This window comes from Lepus europaeus, chromosome 10, assembly GCF_033115175.1.
Source record: "Lepus europaeus isolate LE1 chromosome 10, mLepTim1.pri, whole genome shotgun sequence".
In the NCBI taxonomy this organism is placed as follows: Eukaryota; Metazoa; Chordata; class Mammalia; order Lagomorpha; family Leporidae; genus Lepus; species Lepus europaeus.
In genome coordinates, this window is record NC_084836.1 from 73,235,768 (window position 1) to 73,259,504 (window position 23,737).

At 36.6% G+C, this 23,737-nt stretch overlaps 1 pseudogene; it reads left to right on the top strand.

The window, feature by feature from the left end:
• Positions 1–23,737, top strand: part of LOC133768098 (transcription initiation factor TFIID subunit 4B-like) — a 32,319-nt pseudogene that overhangs the window by 1,389 nt on the left and 7,193 nt on the right.

The window sequence follows — 23,737 nt, forward strand, 5'->3', positions numbered from 1 at the left end:
GGCACATGGTCTATGGACAATTACTGGGTCCTTTTTATATCAAGGGAGAACAGCAGGGGGCCCACTTGTTCCATAGGATTTATGCCACTCCATTACTCTCTTTGTACCACTGATTATGTAATAATGCTATTTGTCAATATGCCATCCCCCTGGCTACTGCACAGACACTTCTATCCTTCTTTACTCCTCCTCCTCCTATTTCTTACAAAAAATTATAAACACTGATAGAAATATCTGCAACAGTAGGTGCTCAAGTTTACTTAGGCTCTTTTTTTCCTAGAGAAAGGTATTCAATAAAATATATTGTTAGGACTTTTGTGCTCCACTCCTCACCCCATTTAGCCATTTCTGGAGGCTCAAATGGAGATAAATCTAGAAGGAATAAAAGCTGAGATCTAGTTTATAATGGAAAGAAGAACTAAAGAGATAGTGACTTTACCCTATTTAGAGAAAACTGAATAAAAGGCCTGAGGAAGTAATGAAACAGGCAATAATTGAGACAAGAAAGAGGATTTGGCTTTCTACATAGGGTTACTTAATCTGCCAGTGGTGATGGGAGAAGTAACACATTTGTTAGCATGGTAAAAGGACAAATTGAAGGAAGTTGGTTTGTTAAATACTTTGCTTAAACAATGGTGGTGTAGACAAGTACAATGTAATTCCAAATGCTTTCTTCTATCTTTTTTTTTATGAGAGCTGAGATATGTGGAGGATTAGTTCTGTGTCCTTGTTTCACTAGTATATAATCTTGTTATTTTGCTCCTACTTGCTTGAAAAATTGAGCTCTACAGGATTTATTTTCTCTCAATTGAGAACATTTGGAAGAATTAGCAATTTCGTTTCATGTGCAATATTTAGACATGTGAATATTAATCATATTTTTCAACTCATTCTTTTCAATTCATTGAAACCCTTTTTATTTCAAGAATCAATTTTGGATAAGTTGGCATTATCATAAATATCAAAATACTGTTTTCATGGAAAAGTAATCTAAAAATGCGTGGTCTGCCATGATCACTTTCTCCTTTTCTAAAAAGCATACTGCTTGTGAGATTGCTGCATCAAGCTGAAAATGCATCATTAACATATTGATCTTCTTATATACATGACAGTAAAACAAAACCATGTCTCTCTGCTAGAAAAAAGTATTTATTTGAAAGGCAGAGTGACAGAGGGAGAAAAGACAGAAAGAGATTTTCCACATACATGTTTACTCCCTATAAGGCCTCTCAGGCTGGGTTGGGGCCACAGGAATACCTGTAGTCTGGAACTCCCTCTAGGTCTCTTGTGTGGGTAGTAGGAGCCCAGGTACTTGAGTCATCTTATCCTGCTTTCCCAGGCTCATTAGCAGGAAGTTAATCAGAATGGATCAGCCAGGACTCACACCTGACTCATATGGAATGCTGGTGTGTCAGGCAGCAACTGAACCCACTGAACCATGATGCTATCATGTGAGAGGAATTTTTAATCACTATGCCAAATTAAGAAAAATCCTCAATGAGATATTGTTTGCAGCTGGTTAAGAAAGTAATTTAACTGAGAATCTACTTCTTGAATCAATCTATCCAGGTTCATGTTAGCTCTTTCCACGTGTTTAAAGTTTAACTTTTAAAATATTTTAATCAACTTACTGAAGGGCTGAGAGAAAGAGAACAAAGGATACAGAGAGGGATAGAGAATTCCTATCTGCTGGTTCACTCTTCAAAGGCCCTCTATGGCAAGTGTTGAGTCAAGCGAAACCTAGGTGCCAGAAACCCAAAAATGGTGTCCCACAAGAGTTTCAAGGACCCAACTACTTGAACTACCATTTGTTGCATTCCAGGGTACACATTCGTAGGAGGCTGGAGACAGACCAACCCAAAGCTATGACCTAGGCATTCTGAGATATGATTGGAGGTCTTCATTTGATTGTTATGGACACTAATTCCACATCAACTTTCTTTGTTGGAATTTTCTACCTGTTGTCTCTAGTTAATATGAGTATGCATGGAATTCATAGCAGTATTTGCCCCTCCAAAAATGCTTATTTTGGGACTGGTTTAGTATCCACAATTTTATAAATAAATAAAACTGTGATAGTATATGTCATGTATTTTGTGTCTGCTATGCTTCAGCCACTGTGTACAGTTATTTACATACACTAACCTACTTCACAAAAACTCACATATTTACATCTTAAAAGCATAACAGTCTCCTTTTCAGACTCTCTTGCTACTTTTAGACTTTCTTTGCCTTTCTTTTTTGAAAGTTGCATTATAATGTATCTTGGTGTTGTTCTCTTTGAATTTATGTTACTTGGAGATTTTAAGCTTCTTGGATATTTTATTTGTAAGAATAGAGTGTATCTTTAGTCATTATTTCTTTTTTAAAAGATTTATTTATGTATTTGAAAGGCGAAGTCACAAAGAGAGAGATGAGAAACAGGGAGAGATTGTTCATCTGTTGGCTGCCATGGCCAGGGTTGGGCCAGGCCAAAGCCAGCAACTCGAGCTTCATCTGAATTTCTACCATGCCTGCAGTAGCTTAAGTAATTGAGCATTTCTCTGCTGCTTTCCCAGCCACATTAGCAGGAAGCTGGATTAGAAGAGGAGCAGCTGGTTCTTGAACTGGTGCCCATATAGGGTTCTTATCTAGGGTTTTCTTAGAAATATTATGACTTCTCCATTTGTTAGCACTATTCTATCTGAGTTCATTAGTTCAAGTTCATGCTGTTCACACTTCCTGTAAACATACTTGATTTTTGCCTTCCTATTGTGCCAGTTACTGAAACATGAGGAAAAATTCTTCCTTGAGAGTTAATTTATCAAATTATCTTTGCTGAAGTGTTACTTTATATATGTTGAACTATAATTAATTAATATAAGATTATAATGTATACATTACTGGATATTTAAGCATTTTATCAATATAAAACAACAGACGATTTCCAGTAAAGTTTGTTCCCTTTGTGTGTATTTTGCCTAATTACAAAAAATGCTTCATTTTTGCATTTGCTTCCTATTCCTTTTTCGATTATTTCAATTTGACCATTTTTGTATCTTCCTCTTTTTGTATTACATATATTTTCATAATGAGCCATGACCATTAGTAATGCCAGGATAGTTATTTGCTACTTTCTGTATTTTATTTAGTGACATGGATCCAAATCTGCTGTTATTTAATTTTAGGAATGTGGAGCCCAGTGCCTGCGGACGCTCTAGGTCTGTAGTTTAGAAATTTCAGGCCATGGAACCGCCATGCAGTGCTGAGCCCTTCCTGAATCCACGGGTTCTGCTGCAAGGGACAGTAGCTGAAGTGCGCGGCTGAGAGCACCGCTGAGAGAGCCAAGCACAGCCCAGCCAGGGCTGCCTGGGTGGCCCCTAAGCAGGCAGATGGGGGGAAGGTCCGCAATGTGCCAGGTCCTACTGTCCAGTTGGCACCTGCACTGACTTCTCTGTGGTGGCCCTTGCAACCTCTCACCAAGGATGCTGTGGAGCCGGAACCACCCTGGAGTCCGATGTGGCTAGCCAGGCCTCTCAGGCCTCACTGCCTAACTGCAGCTTCCACCACTGCAGCTGATTCCTCTCTGCTGATCTCAGCTCTCCCAGCTGTTATGAGTGCCTCTGAGATCATGAGCATGGCCTCTGCTGGGGATCTGTGTACTCCCCAGGATGTTGTGACTAAGCTACCTGGCATGGAGTCTGGTGCCCCAGTCCCTGCAGTCCCTGTGGGGACACCAGTAACCAAAGTGACCCCTGTCAGCGCTTTTCCTAAACTCTGCACCATATTAAGGCTGCAGGCGACTGGAATGGCAACTGTGAGAGCACAGCCCGAGGACCCACCAGTTGCCTGCTTATTTGTAGCTTCCTCCAAGAACAGTTGTGATAAAAATAGCATTGGTCAGTTGTTGGTATCTCATGAGCAAGCACTGACAAAAGCTGAGGTGACAAGTAATGTAAGTTCAAGGCCATCGATACCATTGAATACTCAGAATATGCAGATGGCAAATTCCAGCTGACGATCAATCAAGAAAATGGGAGTGACACCTGTTTAAAAATTAGCACAAATAGAAACTATTGTAGTAACCAATGTTTTGAATCCTTCCTCTCTAATATCTGTGGCCTTGCCAATCTGTGTGTCATTGCTACTGCTGTAAAGTAATTGAAGGAGGTGACTACTATGATGCCTTGAAGGTGGAAGTGTCATGCACCCCTAAATTGAGCCCAATCTCAAAGCACAGAACCCAGCAGCTGCTTAGACCAATATTTCTTCAACAATGCTAGAAAAATGGGAAGAGATGTAAGAACTTCATGACAATGTTAATAAAACTAGAACCTAGTACATCACAGTCCCCAGAAATGGGGCAGAATGTGAACAAGCTGGTGGAACAACATTTGGACATAAAACATTAAAGAAGAATTTACCAGAAAACAATATGTTGAACTCAAGACTTCACTTTAGCCTCACTGAGTTTGTAAGAACTATGTGAGTGCCTTACACCAACTTCTGCCTAACTCCTAGAGTCCAATTCAGCAGTTTGTTCGGCAAACCTCTAGCAAGGTGGTCATTGCCACTGTACCTCACCAGGAGTAGCTTATCCTGTGGTGACAACTACAGCTTCCTCAATCCAGTCTGAAAACTCCCTCATTGTTTCTGCAGTAGCAATGCCCACAAACTGTTGCTACAGACTTGGAATCCACTCACTGACCTAGGGGGAGTAAAAACCAGAGTTGTGCCACTTCATTCTATGATTTGAGCTGCTATATTAGGGCACAAAGCTGGAACTGCTTCACTTCAGACTTCAAAACCACTTGTCAAATGCATACCAAATATAGTTACTGTGGTTTCACTTTACCTGCAGAATCCAGTTCTCTGGAATAGTGCTAATCTGGCCCTTCCTGCAGTAACTTTGAGGAACTTCAGCTGTAGCTTTTGTCCATGAACCTGCTCTTACTCCTGCTGGGACCACATCTGACAAGCCTATCATTGACATTGCAGACTAAGTCAGCCTTCTCCAGCTGGGCCCTGTCCTTTCATAGCCATCTGGGGTTCCATTGGCAGTTAAAGTCAAATAGTAGCGCTGCAGCCTTCAGGAATCAGTGTAAAATCAATGACTATACTATATGATTCCTCATTATTGACTATTCAGAAATTTGGACAGAAGATGCCAATGAACACTGTAATGCTTCCCACTTTCATTCTAAAGCAAATTGCTATGCCTATAAATAAAATTATGTCATTTTAACCACCTCCTATTCAGAAAAATAACATAAGGAACAACATCCCCCTCTCTCTGCCTCTGCATCTCTGTAACTTTGCCTTTCAGATAAACACATAAATCTTTTTAATAAAGTGGATTTTTTAAAAGGAAGAAATGGAATATACTTGGAGCCATCATAGTGGCATAGCAGGTAAAGCTCCATCCCACATGGACACTGCTGTCTTCCCAGCTGTGTCACCACTGATCCAGCTCCCTGATAGTGGCCTTCAGAATACTCATTTTCTGCAAAATAGTCTGTGGAAACCAAGCTTCGATAGAATCAATCCTAACCAATGGTTTTTTATATAAACAACTTTTGAGTGACCTTAGTAGATACCATTTCATGCAATACTTCTAAAGTTGATAATGAGATAATTTGACTTGTAAATAGCAGCTTCATTTTTCTAAGTGAAACTGTACTTGAATGTCAATACATGAACAGGAAACACTGTTGCTGAACTGAGAAGCCTAATATATCATCTCTCATCAGCCTCTCCCTCTCTTAGGGATAGTTCCTTAGCTACTTGTTAGGACTGCTAAGGTTTGTAGAACCATTTAAACTTCAAACATTATGAAAAACTTTCTTTCTCTAAGATTTTGCTTTAGTTATCTAAAGTTATTTTTGCTTTATTTATAATTAAGTTAAGTATGCATCTATATTTTATTGAGTGCAAAGTTTGGACTTTCACAGAGTGTTTTTAAGTCTTCTGGTAAATATATGGCAATAATGAATTTGAATATTTTAATTAGTATATTGTTTTATTTTTAAATTTTTGTAGCAAAAAACAATGTTGAAAATTACAACCAGTCATTTGCAACAAGATGGAGCAAACTGGAAAACATCATGCTGAGTGAATTAAGCCAGTCCCAAAGAGAAAAATATCATTTGTTTTCCCTGATCAGTGACAACTGAGCGCCAAAGGGGAAACCTGTTAAGTGAAATGGACACTATAAGAAACAATGAACTGATCAGCTCCTGTCCTGACTTTAGATGTACAATGTAATACTTTATCATTTTTAGTATTTGTTGTTGTTGTTGTTGTTGTTCTAGTACTAGTGCTTGAACTATGAAATTAACACACAATTATTCTTAGGTGTTTAAATTTTAACTGAAAAGTGATCCCTGTTAAATCTAAGAGTGGAAAAAGAGAGGGAGGAGATGAACAATTTGGAACATGCTCAATCAGACTGGCCGCAAATGGTGGAGTAGGAAATGTGCCAGGGGATTCCAACACAATCCCATCAAGATGGCATGTACCAATGCCATCGCACTAGTCCAAGTGATCAATTTCAGCTCACAATTGATAGCTCTGATAGGTCTAAGAGTCAAAGGGATCACACAAACAAGACAAGTATCTGCTAATACTAACTGATAGAATCAAAAAGGGAGAGAAAGATCCAACATGGGAAGCGGGATACACAGCAGACTCATAGAATGGCAGATGTCCTAAACAACACTCTGGCCTCAGAATCAGCCCTTAAGGCATTCGGATCTGGCAGAAGAGCCCATGAGAGTATAGCAGGCATGGAAAGCCAAGATATCATGGAAAAAAAAAGACCTAAATGAATGATCTCTGTGAGTGAGATCCCAGTGGAAAGAACGGGGCCATCAAAAAGGAGGTACCCTTCTCCGAAGGGAGGAGAGAACTTCCACTTTGACTATGACCCTGTCGGAATAAGATCAAAGTCAGCGAACTCTAAAGGCTTCCATAGCCCTGGCAACTCATGACTAGAGCCTAGGGAGATTACTGACGCCATGAACAGGAGTGTCAAATTGTTAAATCAGCAACAGGAGTCATTGTGTACTTACACCCCATGTGGGATCCGTCTCTAATGTGTCATCTAAAGCCAAGTGATGCTATAACTAGTACTGAAACAGTATTTTTATACTTTGCGTTTCTGTGTGGGCACAAACTGATGAGGTCTTTACTAATTATATACTGAAGTGATCTTCTGTATATAAAGAGAATTGGAAATGAAAAAAAAACAACCTGGTGTTAGAATGGAAATGGCATAGAAAATTAATTATTTTGAAAAAAAAATTATGTAGGATCTCTGTCTTTAATGTGCTGTACATTGCTATTTAATGCTATAATTAGTAATCCAATGGTAGTTTTTTCACTTTATTTTGCTATATGGGCAAAATGTTGAAATCTTTACCTAATATATACTAAACTGATCTTCTGTATATAAAGAGAATTGAAAATGAATCTTTACATGAATGGAAGGGGAAAGGGAGCGGGAAAGGGGAGGGTTGCGGGCGGGAGGGAAGTTATGGGAGGGGGGAAGCCATTGTAACCCATAAGCTATACTTTGGAAATTTATATTCATTAAATAAAAGTTTAATAAAAAATAAAAATAAAAATAAAAAAAGAAAATTACTTCTCCCTAAGAGAAGCATTTTTTAAAAAACATTTTATAAAGATTATACATACACATTCATACATGCAACATACACACACACACACACACACACATATATATATATATATATATATATATATATATATATATCAGATAATCAGAGAGAAAAAATGACTACAACAACCAGCACAGGGACAGCGTGAATCAAGGAGCTGAAACTTCTTTCAAGATTCCCACATGGGTATTAATGGCCAAGTACCTGGGCAATTATCCTCTGTCTGCCCAGGAGCATTAGAAGGAAGCTGGATTGGAAATGCAGAGCACCTATTACTCAAACCAGCACTGCAATGTAGGATGGTGGTGTCCCAAGTGGCACTTAACCTGCTGCACCTCAATGCCAACCACAAGAGGAACACTTTTGAACTAATTTTTAAGGTTTCAGATTTGCTTAATGCACTTTACAGAAAGACTGAACTCTTTGAAGTATCTTGACTTTTATAGTATGTTTTTATGTAGAACATAAATCTGGAAGCTCATTAATTATACCTTTTCGTTTGGCAATATTATGTGTTGATTTCAGATTTTGATTGTTCAGACGTTACGCCGTTTTAAGTTATGGTATGATCCTAATTTATTGTAGGTGTTGTGCTGGAGATAAGTTAGCAGTTCTTAAAAGCAATGTTGAAGGGCTGGCGCTGTTGTTGTAGTGGGTAAAGCTGCTGCCTGCAATGCTGGCATCCCATATGGGTGACGGTTTGAGTCCCAGCTGCTCCACTTCTGATCAGCTCTCTGCTATGGCCTGGGGAAGCAGAAGAAGATAGCCCAAGTCATTGGGTCCCTACACCCACATAGGAGATCAAGATGAAGCTTCTGGCTTCTGGCTTCAGATCAGTGCAGCTCTAGCCATTGCAGCCAATTGAGGAGTGAACCAGTGGATGGAAGACTTCTCTCTTTCTCTCTGCCTCTCTTTCTCTCTCTAACTCTTTCAAATATATAATATTTATTTAAAAAATCAATATTGAAGGCACTATATGTGTCATGTCTTCATTTTCAATATTGCTTTAAATAGAAATAAATCCTGCTTGTTACACAGAATTGGAAGGGTTTATAGGGAAATGGTTTGAGGAAAAAAAGCTTGGAAAACACAAACATATTAACAAATCAAGATGGAAAACACACAGGTGCTTGGCTTGTGTTGGGGTAGGGGTGGTTTACTACAAAGAAGGTATATAGAGCTATTTATTGTACATGGCTTCCTTACATGAGAATGTGAGAAGTTAATAGTTGTGTGACAGAGTGAATGCCTAATAAAGCAAACACCAATACATATGATTGGGTCTTTGAAAGAAAGTACTGTCTGACCCCAAGCTAGAGCATACAGGGTTAATATAATAAATTTTATAGATTACAGACATCCAGTTTCATAATTCTCTGCTTCCAAACCACACAAATAGGCTTTTTAGATATGCCCTAAGAGTGGATATAGTGCGCGCGCACACGCACACACACACACACAAACACACATACCAGCTGGCATACATATTCGTTCTATAATATGTCTCTTTCTCTCACTCAATTTCTGTTTCTCCATCTTGCTATATTTCATCTGTTAACCTCTATCTAACAATGTACAGTAGTTCTATCAACTCTCATTCTTTATTTGTAATCTTATGTAGACATGTCATTGGCTGATGTTTACGTATTTTCCATATTGATTCTCTTATTTTGTACTATATTCATGCAAAACAAAATTTACTATTAAAATAAGATCAAGCCAAAGAATATCTTCTTTAAAAACAAGCCATTTTTAAAAATATAACAAAACAATACTATTTATTTATTAATTTATTTGAAAATCAGTTTGAGCTGTATATTAAAAGCTATTTCAAAGGTAAAACTAACCATTTCTCCACTAGTGTTTAGTATAGGAAGTGAACATGTTTTAGAGTCACTAGATTCTAGGTTGAGACTTTTTTATAAACACTGTGTTAGTTTTCATATTATTTTTCAAGTATATTGAGAAATTTGCCAAGTTTTTTTCACAAGTAAATGAGTAAGTATACTGAGTGGAAGAAAATGAAATATTGCAAAGAGAACATTAGTTACAGAGTTTACTACACTGAGAAGTACAGCTAGTGGACAGTGTACCTCATTGTAAGACATCACCCTTTATTTGGCTTGTTCAGAACAGGGCCTCATAATTCATGATGTAGATGGAGTTCACACATCTCCTAAACTTACACTGCAGATTTACTAGCCAAATTTACCCTGCTCAATATCTCCATAACAGATAAATATCAAATACTTGTGTTCTCTACACTTTATCATAATTTATTAACCCATTAAATGTAATGAAGATATAAACTTTATTTCTCAAATTTTGTAACGAACCTTTCTTTAGATTTTTTGTATACTTTTCAATTAAATAATATTATACTTTGAGATTTGTGGTATGTCATCGATCTATAAGCTATGTTTATACAATCTTTGAATGTTCTTATAGTGCATTAGGCAAAATAAAGAATAATTTATGGGCCAATGCTGTGGCTCAATAGGCTAATCCTCTGGCTTCAGATCAGCATGGTGTACTGGCTGCAGCGTGCTGGCCGAAATGGCCATTAGGGGTGAACCAACGGAAAAGGAATACCTTTCTCGCTGTCTCTCTCTCTCTCACTGTTCACTCTGCCTGTCAAAAAAAAGAATAATTAATGAAATAGACAGCATAAAGTTTCAATATGATTTCTTTTTAGTGAGATGGTAATTTTCGTCCCATAATTTTGACATTTCATTTGGAAGAGAGCTGAAAATTGTTGCTAATATGCTGCTTTATTATAATATTTTAAAATTATATTATTGACTATTAGAATGATTTATAAGGATTGCACTTTTATAACATCCCACTGTATTATGCCTATAATTTCCACCATCATGTGGCATTTTTAAAGAGTGATATGTCAAAATATTTCCAGAAGAACAATTTCTTATTGATTGTATGAAGATAAAGAATGCAAATGTCTCAATGTCTTAGGGTTTAAGTTACATACACTATTTTAAATTCCTCCATCTCCATAAAGGGAAAGTTAAAGGTTATTAAGATATCTCAGAGTGCTCAGTATTTGGAGAGGTGTGGGTGGCACCACACAGCAGGAATTAAATCTTATCTACAGCAAGCAGCTACTTTAGTGTAAAACATTTCTCTCTGCTATGGCAATGGGACTAATATGAAAGGTGAAAGTACAAAACAGAAACCAAATCATGAAATTATGTGTTTGTGGGGGTTCTTAATAAATCAAGAAAGTATCAGGGGCTTGAATTTTGAAAATTTGATATTAATTCCTATATTTAAAATCAATTGCCATTGTGTCTTTTGTAACCAAATATGTGAACTCTGAAATTCTTATCATAGAGTTTCTCAGCCTATAGATAACGGGCAGGGGTATTAGACTTTTATTGTTTTAATAAGTGCAGTTACCTACATTTAGGAAGCTTCGACTAAGATTCAGTTACCAATGCCATCTCACTAGTCCAAGTGATCAATTTCAGCTCACAATTGATAGCTCTGATAGGTCTAAGAATCAAAGGGATCACACAAACAAGACAAGTGTCTGCTAATACTAACTGATGGAATCAAAAAGGGAGAGAAGGATCCAACATGGGAAGCGGGATACACAGCAGACTCATAGAATGGCAGATTTCCTAAATAACACTCTGGCCTCAGAATCAGCCCTTAAGGCATTCGGATCTGGCTGAAGAGCCCATGAGAGTATTGCAGGCATGGAAAGCCAAGATACCATGGAAAAGAAAAAAAAGAAGACCTAAATGAAAGATCTCTGTGAGTGAGATCCCAGTGGAAAGAACAGGGCCATCAAAGAAGGAGGTACCTTTCTCTGAAGGGAAGAGAACTTCCACTTTGCCTATGACCCTATTGGAATTAGATCAAAGTCAGCGAACTCTAAAGGCTTCCATAGCCATGGCAACTCAAGACTAGAGCCTAGGGAGATTACTGACACCATGAACAGGAGTGTCAAATTGTTAAGTCAGCAACAGGAGTCACTGTGTACTTGCATCCCATGTGGGATCTGTCCTTAATGTGTTGTCCAATGTGCAGTTATGCTATAACTAGTACTGAAACAGTATTTTTACACTTTGCGTTTCTGTGTGGGTACAAACTGATGAGGTTTACTAATTATAAACTGAATCGATCTTCTGTATATAAAGATAATTGGAAATGAAAAGAAAACCTGGTGTTAAATTGGAAATGGCATAGAAAATTAATTAATTTTTAATTTAAAAAATATTATGTAGGATCTCTGTCTTTAATGTGCTGTACAATGTTATTTAATGCTATAACTAGTACTCCAACAGTATTTTTTTTCACTTTGCGTTGCTATATGGCGGCAAACTGTTGAAATCTTTACCTAATATATACTAAACTGATCTTCTGTATATAAAGAGAACTGAAAATGAATCTTGATGTGATTGGAAGGGGAGAGGGAGCGGGAAATGGGGGGTTGCTGGTGGGAGGGAAGTTATGGGAGAGGGAAAGCCATTGTAACCCATAAGCTGTACTTTGAAAATTTATATTCATTAAATAAAAGTTTAATAAAAAAAAGATTCAGTTTTCGATCTCTTGCTGCCCCCCTCTTAGCATGGACAGACTGCCACAATGACCTGTAGTACACTTGATTTATTCATGGTTACTTAGGTAGCATTTATAGTCTGAAAACCCTTACTTAACACAACTGAAATCCTGAAATAACTGGGATACAGACGATCACTTTTCTTAAAAGAAGTAAAGCAATTGTTAAGTTTCCCACTTCAGAATGTCCATTTATTATGTATTAGAGAACATTTGAATTCAAAACACTTCCTTGAAAGGTTGTAGAATTCAATGACACTGACCTATTCATACCATAGTCAATGAATTTGCTGCTATTTTCTCTTTAAAATGCCTTTTAATTATCTGAGCTGTCATAGTTCTTATGAATGCTTATTACTTGCAAATCTGACTTTTACAGTAATAAGTTGTTTCCTATGTAATAATGGCACAAAATAGAATGCATATTTCTGATGCATTTTTTTGAATTCAAGATATATTAGTTTGTCCATTTGAGTCATATTCAAAAACATGAATTGCTACCATTTGTTATACACATAAATATGTTATAAGTTATTTCTCTTTAACTGTGAAGGATTCCTAAGACATCTTTAAAAGAAAATAAATAATGGTAGATGTAAATTTAAGCATTTATGTTGAAGGAAAAAATAAATCTCAGCAAATATAATGGAATGTTAAAAGTACTCACATAATTTTTGATGAGAAATTCTAAACAATTTTTGGTAAACTTTGATGGAGAATGGAAATGCAATCATAAATAAATTCCATTGGAAAAAAGTTTTTTTTTTCATAACATTAGCTACACTTCAATAAGCTCATATCTAATAAGCATATAATTAATATTGTATGTAAATCACTGGTACACATTTTCAAATTATAAAATGCTGCTATGAAAAGTGATACTATTTTCACATCTAAATAAATGTTTTTTTTTATCCTTTCATTCCATGGCCTAACAGGACAGTCCTTATGCCACTTAATCAAGGCAATCAAACACACATTGCTTCAAAGACTTGAACAGCAATATTCCAAATGGCTCCTTGTTTGCAATTTCCCTATGCTAGATATAATTCAAGTGCCCATCAGCACTAGGTAGTTAAAACTGATCATGGTCCTGGCATTGGCACAGCAGGCTAAGCCTCTGCCTGCATTGCCAGCACCATATATGGGTGCCAGCTTGAGTCCCAGCTGTTTCACCTCCAATCCAGCTCCTTGCTATTGACCTGGGAAAGCAGCAAATGATGGCTCAAGCACTTGAACCCTTATAGACACATGGGAAACCCAGAAGAAGTACTTAGCTCATGGCTTGTGAACAGCCAAGTCAGCCATTTCAGCCATCTAGGGGGAGGGCTAGCTTATGGAAGATATCTCTCTCTCTCTCTCTCTCTCTCTGTCTGTCTCTCTCTCTCTCTCTCTCTTGTCTGTAACTCTGCTTCAAATAAATAAATAGTTGAAAATTTAAAAAAAAAATTATATACATAAAATTGGAATACTTTTCATCACCCTGAAGAATGAAGTACTGGTACATGTAACAGTGAGAATCTCAAAATAATTATGCTGAATGACAAATGAACCAGGAATAAAATAGAGTGCACTTTGTATAATTTTTATAAAGTTCTACAAAATACAAACTCATTTGTAGTGATTGGAATCAGATTATTGGCTAAATGAATATGGGGAAAAGGAGTATGAGGGATCACGAGGTACAAAAGGACTCAGAGTTGATACTCATGTTCATTAAATGATTGTGGTCACAACTTGCATCAATAACTGTATTTATACCCTGAAAAGTAACATATTGTATTTTGGGGGGTGTTGTTTTGGTTTCTGCTTTTTTTATTTATATAAGGTAGAAAAATGATATGTATTTTATATCTACAGATTGAAAAGCATAATGGTATTTCCACACTATCCTCCCTCCTGCATATGCTCCCACACTCCCACTCCCTCCTCCTTCCTTTCTTGTTTTATTCTTTTAAGTGTTACAATGACATGCTTTCAGATTCTTTTATAGTCACAAGCTTAGCCCTCCACCAAATAAAGTACTAAGTAGCAAAAACCACTGTTCCCCCTCAGTATAGATATAAGCTATGAACAATAATCAAATATCAAAATATCAATTTCTCTGATTTACATTATATTTTTGTGTTCTGTATATTTATTACAACAAATCATGGAAAATACAAGATAATTGTTTTATTGATACTACCTTATTTCGCTAAACACAGTGGTTTGCAGTTGCATCCATTTGTTGCAAAATATAGGGTTTTATTCTTTTTATGCCTAAGTAGTATTCCATACTGTATATATGCCACATTTTCTTTATCCAGACATTAGTTGATGGATATCTGTGTTGATTCCTTGTCTTAGCTATTGTGAATTGAGCTGTAATAAACATGGGGGTAAAGATAACACATTCATATTCTGATTTCATTTCCCTTGGGTAAATTCCCAGAAATGGAATGGGTGGGTCATATAATAGATCTTTTTTAGAGTTCTGAGGAATCTCCATAGTGTGTTCTTTTTTTTTTTACAGGCAGAGTGGACAGTGTGAGAGAGAGAGAGACAGAGAGAAAGGCTTCCTTTGCCGTTGGTTCACCCTCCAATGGCTGCCGCAGCTGGCACGCTGCACTGATCTGAAGGCAGGAGCCAGGTGCTTATCCTGGTCTCCCATGGGGTGCAGGGCCCAAGCACTTGGACCATCCTCCACTGCACTCCTGGGCCATAGCAGAGAGCTGGCCTGGAAGAGGGGCAACCAGGACAGAATCCGGCGCCCCAACCGGGACTAGAACCCGGTGTGCCGGTGCTGCAGGCAGAGGATTAGCCTGTTGAGCCACGGCACCGGCCTATACTGTGTTCCTTAATGGTTGTACTAGTTTACATTCCCAACAACAGTTTATTAGGGTCACTTCTAAATATCCAGCCACAGAAAGACAAATACTGCGTGATTTAACTTCTATGTGAAATTTAAGAAGTTGAATTACAGAAGCAGAGAGTAGAATACTGGTTAGTTGGGCTGGGAAATGGGAACTGAGTGATGTTAGTGAAAACACAGAAACTTTTAGTTGAATACCAAGATCTTTTATACAACATGATAACTGTAGTTAATAATATGTGATATTTGTGAAAAATGATAAGGGAGTAGATTTAAGTATTCTCATCATAAGTAAATATGAATGTGTTATCTTTACCCCCATGTTTATTATAGCTCAATTCACAATAGCTAAGATATGGAATCAACACAGATATCCATCAACTAATGTCTAGATAAAGAAAATATGGCATATATACAGTATGGAATACTACTTAGGCATAAAAAGAATAAACCCTATAAAATATATTACAATCAGAATACAAATGTGCACAGGCCTACTTTTCTTCATAAGTAGAAGGTATTGCTTTCTTTTAGTTTATAAGACTATTGTTTTGTTGTGTCAGCCAAGAATTTCTGGAGATAGGTACCTCTTCAACCCAAATAGAAGAGCCAAACCTGGCAATCTTTCCTCTCACCTGATAAGGATTTAATGTGTTCCCAGAGTTCATGCATTGAAACCTTAACTCCAAATGTGACATTTGGAAATGGATTCTTGGGGAAGATAATTAGAGTAAAATTCCATCTTCAGCAGGGGACCTTCATGATGGGATTAGTATCTTTGCAAGAAAAAGAAGAGAAGATCCTTTCTCCACAACATGCCTGAAAGACAGATATGTGAGGACACAGCATGTCCAGATATCTGCAAACCAAGAGAAGAGTCCTCATCAAGAAGCACATTGGTGTCACCCTTGTCTTTGACTTTCTAGTATCTAGAGTTGTGAAGGTCCCCCAGTCATTTTTTTTTTTTTGTTATGGCTGCCCAAACTGATAGGGTACCATCTCAGCAATATCTGATGCTGGATAAGATGTGAGGCATTTGTGATCAATTACAGGGAAGGACTTGCTCCCTGATGAAAGAGATGTCAATATTGCATGACTTTTTATTAAGCTAAGCCCAATGTGACTAAACTAGGTACATGAATGTAAGGATGATTTAGCACTAGAATATCAGCTATTTATATAATTAAAATTATATTAACTTTGGTAAATAGAACAAGAAAAAGCTTTTTGATTCTCTCAATAGATGGAGAAAATGTCTGAAAGACTGAATACTAATTAATACTAATTTCAATTTAAAACTAAACCCTCTGACAATTAAAAATGTAAAAAAAACTCTGTTGTTCTCAAAATTACCCTAGGGGGTACTGGCACTGTGGCACAGTGGGTTAAGAACCCCAGTCTACAGTGCTGGCATCCCTTACAGGCACCAGTTCAAGTACCAGCTGCTCCACTTTTGATCCAGCTCCTTGCTAATGCACCAAGGAAAGCAGCGGAGGATGGCCCAAGTCCTTGGGGTCCTGCACCCATGTGGGAAGCCCAGAAGAAACTCCTGGCTCCTGGTTTTGGAGTGATCCTGTGGATGGAAGACATCTCTCTCTTTCTCTACTTTTTTGTTAACTCTATCTTTCAAATAAATAAAATCTTCAAAAAATATTATTCTGCATATTCAATACAATCATAATCAAAATGCCAGTAATAATTTCTGCGAAACTTTACTGCTTATCCAAATATCCCTACAGATGGTAATAGAACAAGAATGTCAAAGAGGATGCAAACAGGGAGAACTCATCTTACCAAACTTAACATTTGTAAAGCTCCAAGAAGTCAGTGGGATAGCAGCACGAAAGCAAATAGAATATTGAGACAAAATAGAGTCTTTAGTTATTATGTATCAATGTACTTGCTTGGTGTTTCCTACTAATGTTCCTGGGAGAGCCACAAATGATAACCCAAGTACCTAAGCAAACAGATGCCCTGCCTCTTCTTTTCCTTTTCCTTTTCTTCTCCTTCCTTTCCATTCCTTTTGCTTTCTTCCTGCCTCCCTCTCTCTCCCTCCCTCCCTCCCTCCCTCCATTCCTTCCTTCCTTCCTTCCTTCCTTCCTTCCTTCCTTCCTTCCTTCCCTTCCAAGCTTAAAAAATTAGCAACAGTGTATGTGAACATTGTAAGTCATGAAAGAAAACAGGGTATTAGGATCAAACAATTATTTCTGAAATGAGACAAAAATTCATAATGGGAGAATTTGGTAATTATAAACACCTAAAATTAAATATAAAATTTTATATACATAAAAACTTAAAGTCAAAGACCATGCAAACATATGTATAGGAAATATTTAGACATATCTGAATCAATTTCTCAGCAAAAAAATCTGAGCAAATTTCATAAATTAAAAAGAAAATAATAGAAAAAATTAATAAAAGGCTCCACTATGGAAGAAGTACCTGTATGATTAAAAATCCATGAAGATAATATTGAGGAATTGCAAATTCAAACAAGACATCATTTGATATCCTTCAGATAGCCAGAATTCTTGGTCTGAAACCACAAAACCATAATTTGGGAAAAAAGAATACTCATTAGTATTAGTAGGATCATGGCTACAGCTAACACAAACCTTCAGGTTTCTGACACAAACTCTCTGTTAGTGAAAACACACACATTTTGAAGCACACGTCCATGTCAAAGTCATTCTACCACTGCTGTGAACTGATGCAGATTAAACAATTGTGACACTCATAGATCTGGCTGACATTGATATATACTGATCAAATCAGTTAGAGATTACTCTTCTGGGAGGATGAAGAAGAAATAAAGGTGTAGTTTCCTTTGCAAATGTTTATCCTTTTCTATTTAAAAGAATAGAAACTTATTAAAACATCATTTATTACATATCAGTGTTGATTACATACTTATTTTACATTCAAATATTTTTGTATATTTATTTTTTTAAATTGTGAACATAATTTAAAGAATATATATATATATATTAGACACAATTAAAATCGTTGACTAAAATAATATTTTTGAGGTGGATGGGTATAAATGAAATACACAATTACTTAGGAAAACAAATATGGAATGACAATTTCTTTACTATAAATTAGACATTGTTATTTTTGCAGGTGATTTTTATGATGATTTTAATCTCAAAGTGATGATTTCCTTTGCATAATATTAAAATGTAATTTGGAAGATTAAACTGATAAGATGGTAAGTTTTAGAATGACCATTCTGCATATAAAGTAAGAGGAAAAAGAGTTTGTCTAATCCTAAAATGTGTTACCAAGTTATAATAATTAGAATTAAGTGATAAGAGTTAAAATTCATCTAAAATAGTTCTATTTTGATGAAATATGATTTTAAAAGAATATGCAAAGTGAGTGGAGTAGAACATTGTTAAATAAGCATCTTTGGGAAAACTGAACAGCTATCTAAATAGTTTTTGATATATTTGTATGATACTATCTCCCAAATATTACCAGCCCTGAATTGAAGTCCAACTAAATTAACATCCTAACAATTAGAACCATTAAATACAAAATGATCAGACTGGGAACAGGAATCAGTATTTTTTAAACTTCCCAGGTGATCCCAATTTGTATCCTGAGACCCCACCCCCAGCATTAGATATTCCTAAGTCATTACTGACAATTGTTATGAATAAGTTTTAGAGATGTTGAGATTCTGAATTCAATACTGGGTAGGTGGGGTGGAGAAATAAGCAGGCTCCTGTAATCAGAAACACAAACAGGCACAAACACTGAAGGTCCAGTATATAACAACCTTTACTGGAGTCAAGATTCTTGTAATTTGTGACTCATTAAGTCTACTTAAAAATTATTTTAAGAAAATAATTTAAAATATATAAAACATTGGAATGCAGATATAAATTTCTTTTTAAAGATTTATTTTATTTATTTGAAAGACAGAGTTACAGAGAGAGGTAGAGACAGGGTGAGAGGTCTTCCATCAGCTGGTTCACTCCCCAAATGGCCGAATTGTAATAAACGCCCTACCAACATAGAAAAGCCCAAGACTGGGTGGATTTCCTGATGAATTCTACCTGACATTTAAAGAAAAACTAACTCCAATTCTTCTCAATCTATTCAAAACAATTGAAAAAGAGGAAATCCTACCAAATCCTTTCTATAAAGTCCTAAACCTGAAAATGATGCAGCAGAGAAATAGCATTACAGAACAGTTTTTCTGATGAATATAGACACGAGAATACTCAGTAAAATTCTGGCCAATACAATGCATCAACACATCAGAAAGATCATCCTCCCAGACCAAGTGGGATTTATCCCTGATAAGTAGGAATGGTTCAACGTTCCCAAATCAATCAATGTGATACACCAATTAGCAAATTGTAGAATAAACACCATATGATAATCTCAATAGATGCTGAGAAAGCATTTGATAAAATACAACACCCTTTCATGATGAAAACTCTAAGAAAATTGGGTATAGAAGGAACATTCCTCAATACAATCAAGGCAATTTCAATACAAACATTCAATACAACATTCCTCAATACAAATCAAGGCAAAGTAGCAGGATATAAAATCAATGCACAAAAATCAACAGCCTTTGTATACACAGGCGATACCACAGCTGAGGAAGAACTTCTAAGATCAACCCCATTCAAAATAGCTACAAAAACAATCAAATACCTTGGAATAAACCTAACCAAGGATGTCAAAGATCTCTACAATGAGGATTACAAAACCTTAAAGAAAGAAATAGAAGAGGATACCAAAAAATGGAAAAATCATCCATGCTCATTGATTGGAACAATCAGTATCGTCAAAATGTCCATTCTCCCAAAAGCAATTTATAGATTCAATGAGACATGAAGCAAAATACCAAAGACATCCTTCTCAGATCTGGAAAACATGATGCTGAAATTCATATGGAGACACAGAAGACCTCAAATGGCTAAAGCAGGACACATCACAATACCAGATTTCAAGACATACTACAGGGCAGTTGTTATCAAAACAGAATGGTACTGGTACAGAAACAGATGGATAGACCAATGGAACAGAATAGAAACACCAGAAATCAATCCAAACATGTACAACCAACTTATATTTGATCCAAGTTCCAAAACTATTCCCTGGAATAAGGACAGTCTATTCAACAAATGGTGCTGGGAAAACTGGATTTCCACATGCAGAAGCATGAAGCAAGACCCCTACTTTACACCTTAACAAAAATCCTCTCAATATGGATTAAAGATCTAAATCTATGACCTGACACCATCAAATTATTAGGGAACATCAGAGAAACCCGCAACATATAGGCACAGGCAAAGATTTCTTGGGAAAGACCCCGGAGGCAAAGGTAGTCAAAACCAAAATTAACAATTGGGATTACATCAAATTGAACAGTTTCTGTACTGCAAAAGAAACAGGGAACTAAGAGGCAACTGACAGAATAGGAGAAAATATTTGCATATTATACAACTAATAAAGGATTAATAACCAGAATCTACAAAGAGATCAAGAAACTCCACAACAACAAAACAAACAACCCACCTAACAGATGGACCAAAAACCTAAATAGACATTTTTCACAAAAATAGGAAATCCAAAAGGCCAACAGACACATGAAAAATGTTGAAGATCACTAGCGATCAGGGAAATGCAAATCAAAACCACAATGAGGTTTCACCTGACCCTGGTTAGAATGGTTTACATAAAGAAATGAACTAACAACAGATGTTGGTGAGGGTAGGGGGAAAAAGGGACACTAACTCACTGTTGGTGGGAATGCAAACTGGTAAAGCCACTATGGAAGACAGTTTGGAGATTCCTCAGAAACCTGAATATAGCCCTACCATACAACCCAGCCATCCCACTCCTTGGAATTCACCAAAAGGAAATTAAATTGGCAAATAAAAGAGCTGTTTGCACCTCAATGTTTATTGCAGCTAAATTCACAATAGCTAAGACATGGAATCAACAAAATGTCCATAAACAGAAGACTGGATAAAGAAATTATGGGATATGTGCTCTATAGAATCAAAATGGAGGAATCTGGAAAACATCATGCTGAGTGAAATAAGCCAGTCCCAAAGGGACAAATATCATATGTTCTCCCTGATTGGTGACAACTAACCGAGCACCAAAAAGGAAACCTCTTGAAGTGAAATGGACAATATGAGAAACAGTGATTTGATCAGCCCTTGTCCTGACTGTTGATGTACAATGTAATACTTTATCCCTTTTCGTATTTTTTTGTTCTACTTAATACTGTTGGTTGAACTCTGTAATTAACACACAATTTTTCTTTGGTGTTTAAATTTAATGGAAGAGTGATCTCTGTTAAATATGAGTGGGAATAAGAGAGGGAGGCGATGTACAGTTTGGCACATGCTCACTCGGACTTACCCCTAATGGTAGAGTTAGAAATGTGCCAGGGGAGGGGGCAGTGCCGTAGCTCACTTGGCTAATCCTCTGCATGTGGTGCCCACATCCCACATGGGCGCTGGGTTCTAGTCCCGGTTGCTCCTCTTCCAGGCCAGCTCACTGCTGTTGCCCAGGAGGGCTGTGTAGGATGGCCTAAGTGCTTGGGCTCCTGCACCCACATGGGAGATCAGGAAGAGGGACCTGGGTCCTGGCTTTGGATTGGTGCAGTGCCGGCCATAGCGGCCATTTGGGGAGTGAACCAATGGAAGGAAGACCTTTCTCTTTGTCTCTCTCTCACTGTCTGTAACTCTACCTGTTAAATAGATTAAAAAATATGCCAGGGGATTCCAATTCAATCCCATCATGGTGGCATGTATCAATGCCATCTCACTATTCAAAGTGAGCAGTTTCAGTTTGCAATTGATCATAGTGATAGGATTGTCAATGGGATCAAACAAGACTAGTGTCTGCTAATACTAACTGATATAATTAAAAAGGAGGGAACAACCCAACATGGGAAGCAGGATACACAATAGATGCATAGAATGGCAGATGCCCTAAACAGCACTCTGGCCTCAGAATCAGCCCTTAAGGCATTCTGATCTGTTTAAAAAGTTCATAAGAAAGCCAAGACACTGTGGCAATAAATGACCTAAATGAAGAATCTCTGTGCATGAAATCCCATTGGAAAGTAAAGGCCATCAGAGAAGGAGGTACCTTTCTCTGAAGGGAGGAGAGAACTTCCACTTTGGTTATGGCCTTGTCTAAATAAGGTCAGAGTTTGTGAACTCAAGAGGCTTCCATAGCCTTGGCAGCTCACGACAAGAGCCTCCAGTGATTACTGATGCCATAAATAAGAGTGTCAATTGTTAAATCAACAATGGGAATCACTGTGCACACTTACTCCCCATGTAGAATCTCTGTCCTTAATGTGTTGTACTATGTGAATTAATAGTAAAACTACTATTCAAACAGTACTTTATACTTTGTGTGTCTGTGTGGGTGCAAACTGTTGAAATCCTTACTTAGTATATAGCAAGTTGATCTTCTGTACATATAGATTATTGAAAATGAATCTTGATGAAGAATGGGATGTGAGAGTTTGTAGGAGATATCATGGTTGCGGGTGGGAGGGAAGTTATGGGGGATAAGCCACTATAATACAAAAATTGTACTTTCAATATTTATATTTACTAAATAAAAGTTTTTAAAAAGGCAAAAATAAACCAAATGACTAGAAAGACTATTGTATCTCAGCTTCTGCATTTGCTCTTACTTCCTTCCCCAGATTATCCTTTTCTGCTATATTCCATCAAATCAAATTGAACTACAAGAAGCCTACATATGTGCACTCCATCACTTTCATCTAACGTAAATCCAATTTGCTGAGATATGTGTCAATATTGTGCACTTAGCCCTCACTGAAATTGTTTCTGTTTGATATTTAAAATTGTATTACTTGTAAGGAATTGAAATGCAGGAATGGTGAATTGCATATATTTTAAAGACTATTTCAACAATCTCCCTGAGAATTCAGGATACAGAAAAATTCAATTCTCCATAGAGATTGAGGGACTCTTTTTTTGTGATAATGAGAAGTGTGTAAGGCTCCCTTTTCAAGAACAGGTGCCAAGGAAATCAGAATTAAATATGGACATCAATAATAAATATGCTGACATATATGAATGGCAAAATTTATTTTCTTTTTCTTTTGCTCAGGCTTTCTATTTTAACTATGCTTTATTTTACTTTTGTTTGTTCCGTTTTGCTTTTGATCACTCTGATTAGTTTTCAAAGGCTGTTTATGACCTATGTTTGTGCATTTCATTGTAAGACAGTTGAAACTGGTAGAACACTATATTATAAAGAAATACATAAATATTGTTGAAATAACACTTTTCCATAAAGTATATGTTTTTAAGAGACAGGAATGGAGATTACCATTGAGAAAGGAAAGAAAACTCAGAATGCAATACATATTTTTGATGAAAGACTTCTATAGTTGAAAACAGAAAATTATGTAAAAGTCTTGAAAAGACACTTCACTAAACAGCAGAAAATGTGTTAAAAACTTCTGACTTCATTAATCACAATAAAATTAATATAAAATTCTCAAGGAGATAACATTATAAATGAACTAGAATATCAAAACATGCAACATAAAAATACTAATTATTGTGGCATTCTAGAGCAGTCATCTCATATAAATTCAGCAAGAATTTAAATT